The sequence below is a fragment of the Homarus americanus genome, unplaced genomic scaffold (assembly GCF_018991925.1).
Source record: "Homarus americanus isolate GMGI-L3 unplaced genomic scaffold, GMGI_Hamer_2.0 scaffold25827, whole genome shotgun sequence".
NCBI classification, from domain to species: Eukaryota; Metazoa; Arthropoda; class Malacostraca; order Decapoda; family Nephropidae; genus Homarus; species Homarus americanus.
The window spans coordinates 12,200,005-12,209,508 of NW_024738300.1; the positions used below are offsets into that span (position 1 = coordinate 12,200,005).

The 9,504-nt window shown below is 39.4% G+C and overlaps 1 protein-coding gene across 2 annotated transcripts in view; it reads right to left on the bottom strand.

Moving 5' to 3' along the window:
- Positions 1–9,251, bottom strand: part of LOC121873886 (hemicentin-2-like) — a 93,127-nt gene extending 83,876 nt beyond the window's left edge. For both annotated transcript variants that reach the window (XM_042377760.1, XM_042377759.1), the window contains exon 1: positions 8,969–9,251. The gene's annotated coding sequence lies outside the window, so the exon portion shown is untranslated. The remainder of the gene's footprint in view (positions 1–8,968) is intronic.
- Between the last annotated feature and the right edge of the window lie 253 nt (positions 9,252–9,504).

A 9,504-nucleotide genomic window follows, 5' to 3' on the forward strand; every position in this document is an offset into this window, starting at 1 on the left:
AACGCTCTTATTTTTCCCCCTAAACCCAACGCTCTTATTTTTCCCCTAAACCTTGTCTTATTTTTCCCCTAAACCAACGATCTTATTTTTTTCCCCTAAACCCAACGATCTTATTTTCCCCTAAACCCAACGCTCTTATTTTTCCCCAACCCAACATTTGTTTTTCCCCCTAACCTTTTATTTTTCCTAAACCCAACGCTCTTATTTTCCCCTAAACCCAACAGCTCTTATTTTTCCCCTAAACCCTTTTATTTTTCCCCCTAACTAAAAGCTCTTATTTTTCCCCCCTATTGCTTTCCCCTAAACCCAACGATCTTATTTTCCCCTAAAACAACTCTTATTTTCCCTCAAGAACTCCAATTAAAAAATTTTACCAGCAACTCTCAACTTGTTTGTTAATTCACTAACCTTTTTCATACAGAAAGTCACACACACACACACACACACACACACACACACACACACACACACACACACCCACCCACACACACACACACACACACACACACACACACACACACACCCACACACACACACACACAACACACACACACACACACACACACACACACAGTACTCTCCTTCCCTCATATAAACACCACGGACATTGGATAAATAATACAGAATTTAGTCGAGAAATAAAAATAAAAAAATAATGTATGACTTTTAACCGTTCAAACATTGGCTACCAGAGTGACCTTGTAATGTACCAGGGAAGGTCAAGGGGGTATTTCTGCCGTTCAGAGTGTAGTACTGAACAAACGGTAAACGGTGTACTGTTGGAGCTGTATTTAACGGTAACTTTTCCCCTGTAAGCTGTGTTTAACGGTGAACATTCATGTGTTACCTGGATTTAACGGTTGAAAGACCATTGGGACCTATTAGAACTGGGGCCTAATAGAACCGATCCCAATCACCCAATCACACTAGATGCAACTGAAAGAATGCCTACATACGATGATCACCCAAACAACCAATCAGAACACAGCATCGACATCGTGTTGCCATACGCTGATCACCCAAACAACCAATCAGAACACAGTATCGACATCGTGTTGCCATATGCTGATCAACACATAAAAATCGTCAACACAGTATCAAAAGATCATAAATTCTTGTTATTTTGTTGTTGTTGTTGTTAAAAGTTGTAAAACACTGTTGTTATAAACTGCGTAATACTACTCCCCAAAAAATTCTAAATCTGTAGAATGTTTTATTGTATTACCACGAACGCTGGAAAAATATAAATAAATAATAAAAAAAAACCGATTGGTATCTGGATATTGGTGAGAGCTGTTGCCATCCAGTCGTCAAACTTTTATTGGTAAGCTGTCAAGTGTTTGGTTCCTCCTCTTTCTCTACTAATAAACATACCAATCAATCAATCAATCAATCAATCAATCAATCAATCAATCAATCAACCATTCAATCAATCTATCAAACAATCACTCACTTAATCAATCAATCCATCAATCAACCAATAAATCATTCATTCAATCCATTAATCAATCAATCAATCAATCAACCAATCAAACAATCAATCAACCAATCAAACAAACAATAAGTCAATCAATCAATCAGTCAATTAATCAATCAACCAACCAATCAAACAATCAACCAACCAACCAATCAATCAATCAATCAACCAAACAATCAATCAACCAAACAATCAACCAACCAATCAAACAATCAAACAATCAATTACTCAATCAACCAAACAATCAACCAACCAATCAAACAATCAATCAATCAATCAATCAATCAATCAATCAATCAATCAATCAATCAATCAACCAATCAATCACATAAACCAATAATGTTAAAAAAAACTTGGTCCTCACACAATGTTGCCATATGTAGGTCAACACTTAACCTGAGATCAGTGATAAGTGTTGTCAACCAGGAAACAAATTATTATTATTATTATTATTATTATTATTATTATTATTATTATTATTATTATTATTATTATTATTATTATTATTATTATTATTATTATTATTATTATTATCATTATTATTATTATTATTATTATTATTATTATTATTATTATTACATTGTTATTATTGTTTTGTTATCATTAATATTTTTTACCATACAATTTATTTCAGCTTTTTTACTTAATTAACACGTGAGCAACACACCTGGTTCAACGGATTATTGTCACTTATTTGAAAGAAAATAAATAAGGCGAAGTTGTAGAGTAAAAATAGGTTACAAGAGACATACAAGGAGCTCTTTAATAGGACCAGACAAGCCAATTTTCCCCAGAATAGAACCGTCTGCCGGCCCTACAAAGCCGGCAAATATCCGTGCGTGTGTTTGGTCTGACAGCCGGCAGCGTCCGACAGCATAAAAGAGTGAAAGCGCTTTGTACTGGCTGTCAGTTTGGCGCTCATATCATTACACCTGTCCCCGATAAAATGATTGACTCACCTGGCATTCTGTTTACCTGTCTGTATGTCTATCCGTGTCTGTCTAAATTGTCGTGATTAAATAACTACCTTTGTTGTCACCTTGTCGTCAGGTACAGATGAGTGACTGTGTGTGTGTGTGTGTGTGTGTGTGTGTGTGTGTGAAGAAACAAACACGGAAGAAATTTGAATAATCTCATGGTCTAACTCCCTCTGCTTTCTAATATTCACAAAAAATAAAATAAATAAATAAATAAAATTGATAGAATAAATTGGCCTCAGTTCGGATAGAAAAAAGTATAATATATATTTTTTTGTGTGTGTTTGTGTTTGTGTGTGTTTGTGTTTGTGTTTGTCTGTTTGTGTTTGTCTGTTTGTGTTTGTCTGTGTGTGTGTTTGTGTCTGTTTGTGTTTGTCTGTTTGTGTTTGTGTTTGTTTGTGTTTGTCTGTGTTTGTCTGTTTGTGTTTGTCTGTTTGTGTTTGTCTGTTTGTGTTTGTCTGTTTGTGTTTGTTTGTTTGTGTTTGTCTGTTTGTGTTTGTCTGTCACGATATCTACATAAAACAGGTGATTTCGTTGTATGTTTGTCGACTGAATTGTATCTGTATGAAGGTGCGTCTGTGTGTGTGTGTGTGTGTGTGTGTGTGTGTGTGTGTGTGTGTGTGTGTGTGTGTGTGTGTGTGTGTGTGTCCTCTTCTCATAAAATAAATTGCCTGTTATTTCTTTTATTTCTCCTGTATATGTCCATCTGTGTGTGTGTGTGTGTGTGTGTGTGTGTGTGTGTGTGTGTGTGTGTGTGTGTGTGTGTGTGTGTGTGTGTGTGTGCCTCGTGTTTTATCGCCTGGTTCGCTTCAATGCATACCTAAGTGTGCGTGTGACTGTATGGACAAGTATGCAGTATATACAGTATCGTTCAGGCAGTGTGTGTGTGTGTGTGTGTGTGTGTGTGTGTGTGTGTGTGTGTGTGTGTGTGTGTGTGTGTGTGTGTGTGTGTGTGTGTGTGTGTGTGTTTTGTTTCTTGTGTGGTATAAACTGCCTTAGGTCATGTGTACTGGCCAACCTAACCTAAACTAACCTAAACCTATCAACTAACCCTAACCTAAACCTAAACTAAACCTAAACTAACCTAAACTAACCTAACCTAAACCTAAAACACCCTAAACTAACCTAAACCAACTAACCCTAAACCTAAAGCTAACCTAAACTACAAACTAACCCTACAACCTAACTCAACCCTAACCTAAACTAACACAAACTAACACAAGCCACAAGCTAACCTGCACAAGCTACACAAGCCTAAACCTCCAAGCCTAACCTAAACCCAAACCTAGCCTGAAGCCTAACCTGAACCTAAGCCTAGCAACCCAAAACACACAAATACTATACTACGTTATATTTAGTCTATCTTCTCGTTGACTGAAACCATTGACATAAACCGCTTGCAGTATTCTGCAGGGCGTAAGCTGTCTAGGGCGAATAGTTTTGATTCTATTGCCTGTGTGAGTTATTCTGTCGAGTCTGGGGTTGAAATAGACGATAGATTGTAGATAGGGTTGATGGATTGTATGATAGACAGGGGAGATAGGGTTGATGGTTATGATGGACAGGGAGATAGGGTTGATGGATTATGATAGACAGGAGATAGGGTTGATGGATTGTATGATAGACAGGGAGATAGGGTTGATGGATTGTATGATAGACAGGGAATGGGTTGATGGATTGTATGATAGACGGGAGATGGGGTTGATGGTTGTATGATAGACAGGGGAGATAGGGTTGATGGATTGTATGATGATAGACAGGGGAATGGGGTTGATGGATTGTATGATAGACAGGGGTAGATAGGGTTGATGGATTGTATGATAGACAGGGGTAGATAGGGTTGATGGATTGTATGATAGACAGGAGATGGTTGATGGATTGTATGATAGACAGGAGATAGGGTTGATGGATTGTATGATGGACAGGGGAGATAGGTTGATGGATTGTATGATGGACAGGGGAATGGGGTTGATTGATTGTATGATAGACAGGGGAGATAGGGTTGATGGATTGTATAATAGACAGAGATAGGGTTGATGGATTGTATGATAGACAGGGTAGATAGGGTTGATGGTTGTATGATGGACAGGGGATGGGTTGATGGATTGTATGATAGACAGGAGATAGGGTTGATGGATTGCTATGATAGACAGGAGATAGGGTTGATGGATTGTGATAGACAGGAGATAGGGTGATGGATTGTATGATGAACAGGGGGATAGGGTTGATGGATTGTATGATAGACAGGGGAGATAGGGTTGATGGATTGTATGATGACAGGGAGATGGGGTTGATGGATTGTATGATGAGGGAGATAGGGTTGATGGTTGTGGGGGTGTGGTGTGTGGGGGGTTGTGGTTGTTGGACGGGGAATGGGGTTGATGGATTATGATGACAGAATGGGGTTGATGGATTGTATGATAGCAGGGGATGGTGGTTTTGATAGACAGGGAATGGGGTTGATGGATTGTATGTGATGAAGGGTAGATAGGGTTGGGTTGGGGAATGGGTTGATGGATTGTATGATAGACAGGGGAGATAGGGTGATGGATTGTATGATACGGGGTTGATGGATTGTATGATAGACGGTGATGGGTTGTGGTTGTATGTAGACGAAGGGGATGGATTGTATGATAGACGGGAGATAGGGTTGATGGATTGGTGATAGACAGGGAGATAGGTTGATGGATTGTATGATGAACGGGAGATGGGGTTGATGGATTGTATGATAGACAGGGTAGATAGGGTTGATGGATTGTATGATAGACAGGGTAGATGGGGTTGATGGATTGTATGATAGACAGGGTAGATAGGGTTGATGGATTGTATGATGACAGGGTAGATAGGGTTGATGGATTGTATGATAGACAGGGGATAGGGTTGATGGATTGTATGATAGACAGAATGGGGTTGATGGATTGTATGATGGACGGGAGATTGGGTTGATGGTTGTATGATGAACAGGAGATAGGGTTGATGGATTGTATGATAGACAGGGTAGATAGGGTTGATGGATTGTATGATGAACAGGGAGATAGGGTTGATGGATTGATGATAGACAGGAGTGAGGGTTGATGGATTGTATGATAGACAGGGAGATAGGGTTGATGGATTGTATGATAGACAGGGGGGTAGGGTTGATGGATTGTATGATAGACAGGGGAGATAGGGTTGATGGATTGTATGATAGACAGGGTGATAGGGTTGATGGGTGTATGATGGTGGGGAGATAGGGTTGATGGATTGTATGATAGACAGGGGATAGGATTGATGGATTGTATGATAGACAGGGTAGATAGGTTGATGGATTGTATGATGAACCAGAATAGGGTTGATGGATTGTATGATAGACAGGGTAGATAGGGTTGATGGATTGTATGATGGAGCAGGGTAGATAGGGTTGATGGATTGTATGATAGACAGGGGTGGAATGGGGTTGATGGATTGTATGATGAACAGGGTAGATAGGGTTGATGGATTGTATGATAGACAGGGTAGATAGGGTTGATGGATTGTATGATAGACAGAGATAGGGTTGATGGTTGTGATAGACAGGGAGATGGGGTTGATGGATTGTATAATAGACAGGGGAGATAGGGTTGATGGATTGTATGATAGACAGGGGTAGATGGGGTTGATGGATTGTATGATAGACAGGGGAGATAGGGGTTGATGGATTGTATGATAGACAGGGGAGATAGGGTTGATGGTTGTATGATGACAGGTAGATAGGGTTGATGGATTGTATGATGACAGGGAGATAGGGTTGATGGATTGTGAGTGAACAGGGTAGATAGGGTTGATGGATTGTATGATAGACGGGGTAGATAGGGTTGATGGATTGTATGATAGACGGGGTAGATAGGGTTGATGGTTGTATGATAGACAGAATGATGGGGTTGATGGATTGTATGATAGACAGGGTAGATGGGTTGATGGATTGTATGATGACAGGGTAGATGGGTTGATGGATTGTATGATGACAGAGTAGATAGGGTTGATGGATTGTATGATGACAGGGTAGATAGGGTTGATGGATTGTATAATAGACAGGGAGATGGGGTTGATGGATTGTATGATAGACGGGGAGATGGGGTTGATGGATTGTATGATGAACGGGGAATAGGGTTGATGGATTGTATAATAGACAGCGGAGATATGGTAGTGGATTATGATAGACAGGGTAGATAGGGTTGATGGATTGTTGATAGACAGAGATAGGGTTGATGGATTGTATGATAGCAGGGAGATAGGATTGATGGATTGTATGATAGACAGGGTAGATAGGGTTGATGGATTGTATGATAGACAGGGGAGATAGGGTTGATGGATTGTATGATAGACAGGGTAGATAGGGTTGATGGATTGTATGATAGACAGGGGAGATAGGGTTGATGGATTGTATGATAGACAGGGTAGATAGGGTTGATGGATTGTATGATGAAGGGTAGATAGGGTTGATGGATTGTATGATAGACAGGGTAGATAGGGTTGATGGATTGTATGATAGACAGGGTAGATAGGGTAGAGTGGACAGGAGATAATTGTTGAGTAGACAGAACAGATATTGTAGGGTAAACAGTGGAGATAGAAAGTTGAGTAGACAGAGTAGATATTGTTTAGTAGACAGTATAGATAGTATTGAGTAGACAGGGCAGACAGATTGATGAATATATATAATAGACAGATTATTAATTAAACCGACAGAGTGTTGCTTCCAGGTAGTAATATTAATTAATAATAATAATAAAAAAAATGCAACATTGCTTCATAAGACTCAGGTAGGTTCTATAAGCTATCGTTCTATTTACTTATTTGTAAAGGTTAAGGGATAATTATAGCAAATATTCAATAAGATTTTGCTTAGGGTGACGCAATCAGAGTGAGACTTAGAAAACAAATGCAACATCAGTAAACGAAGCATCAATTGCAACATCACTAAACAAAGAATCAATTACAGCATCACTAAACAGAGCATCAATTGCAACATCACTAAACAAAGAATATATTGCAACATCACTAAACAAAGAATCAATTGCAGCATCACTAAACAGAGCATCAATTGCAACATCACTAAACAAAGAATATATTGCAACATCACTAAACAAAGAATCAATTGCAGCATCACTAAACAGAGCATCAATTGCAACATCACTAAACAAAGAATATATTGCAACATCACTAAACAAAGAATCAATTGCAACATCACTAAACAAAGAATCAATTGCAGCATCACTAAACAGAGCATCAATAAGACCTGTTTCCTCTATGTTGTAAGGGGAAGTTGGGTGAAAAATATTGCAAATTATTTCTACAATCATCGGTAATTTCTTTTGGCTATGCAGCAATATCGCTGAGGAATATAACATTAATTGCAACATCTGTTTCTGGGTCTGCCGCAGCGAGGTGGGTATAATTTTTTTCCTCTATATGGAAGAAGGAAAAAAGATTGCAATATTTGTCTGATATTGTCTGTAATGTATATGGTGCAATGTTGCAATATCGTTGGGACATACAGGATATATTGCAATACCTCTACGTCAGGTTGAATCATATATACCGTTAAATTAAGACGCTTCCCTTGCATTATACATAAGTGAACAAAAAAACATAAATATTGCCAAATTTATCTGTTTTTGTCTGCAATTTCTTAGCATATGAAGCAATATCGCCGAGCTCTTTCCAACATTGTTCCCTCAGATTGAAGAAGACAAACTATTCAATTGCAAATATTCCTCAGTTGATGACAAAAATGTATCAAAATTTATTCAGGTATTGTCTGCAGTACAGTACAATATGATGATAAGATCGTCATGAACTTTGCAACATCGCTCCCTCAGACAGACAGACAGACAGACAGTTGATTCGGGACTATTTCCTATGCATCACACGTAAGGTGGAGTAATAAATGTTGCAAGAATTGATCTGATATTGTCTGCAGTTCCTTAATTTAAGTAACATTGCACCCTCAGACAGACAGACAGACGGTTGAACAGACAGACAGACAGACAGACAGACAGACAGAACCAGACAGACAAACGATTCCTACCGCTGCCTTATTACCACAGGGGTTTAAAGAGGTCAAACTCAGATGGCAGGGGTGAGGTGGTCGCCCTACCAATCATACTCAGGGCCAATACTTCACTATTCACTCTTACAACTTTACCAGTTCTTCAGTTTAACGATATATGTGATTTATCTTATTCATATATATATACATATGAATTTATATAAGGGCCTAAAATACAGTCATAGGGTTTAAGAAGTAAATATATATAAATTTGAACACGTGGCATTGAAGTCTCTCTCTCTCTCTCTCTCTCTCTCTCTCTCTCTCTCTCTCTCTCTCTCTCTCTCTCTCCTCTCTCTCTCTCTCTCTCTCTCCCCTCAAAAGTACTCTGTCCCGCTCTCCTCCTCCTTCCCACCTTCCCCCCTCCCTCCTCCATGCCTCTCTCCCCTAATTAGTACTGACCTGTCCTCCTCCCTCCCTCTTACTCCCCTCAGCAGTACTCACGTGTAGAAGGGAAACCTGGCGTCGTCCTTATACCACAGCACCAGAACGGGGGCGTCACTCGGGTGGGCGTGGCTGGCCAGGCAGGGCAGGCGTGTGGGCGCGCCGGCCACCCCTCACGCTCCTAACTGGAACAGCATTTGGGCCCGTCACACCTTCCATGTTTATGAAGGATACTGTGGGCGCGCCCCCACGCCTTCTGGTCTCTCACCGGTAACGTGGGCGGGCCTGTCACTCCCACCACGCCCCTTATTGGCAGTGTTGGAGCGCCGCCCACGCCCCTCACAGGCCCTGCAGAAGGAAGAGAGAGAGCGTTAGTGAGAGTATTAGCAGACCAAATAACCTTACCAAAATGACCTGGAAAAAATACAACAACAATAATAATAATAATAATAATAATAATAATAATAATAATAATAATAATAATAATAATAATAATAATAATAATAATAATAATAATAATAATAATAATAATAATAAAAATAATAAAAATAATAATAATAATAATAACAATCACGATAAGAACAATAACAACAACA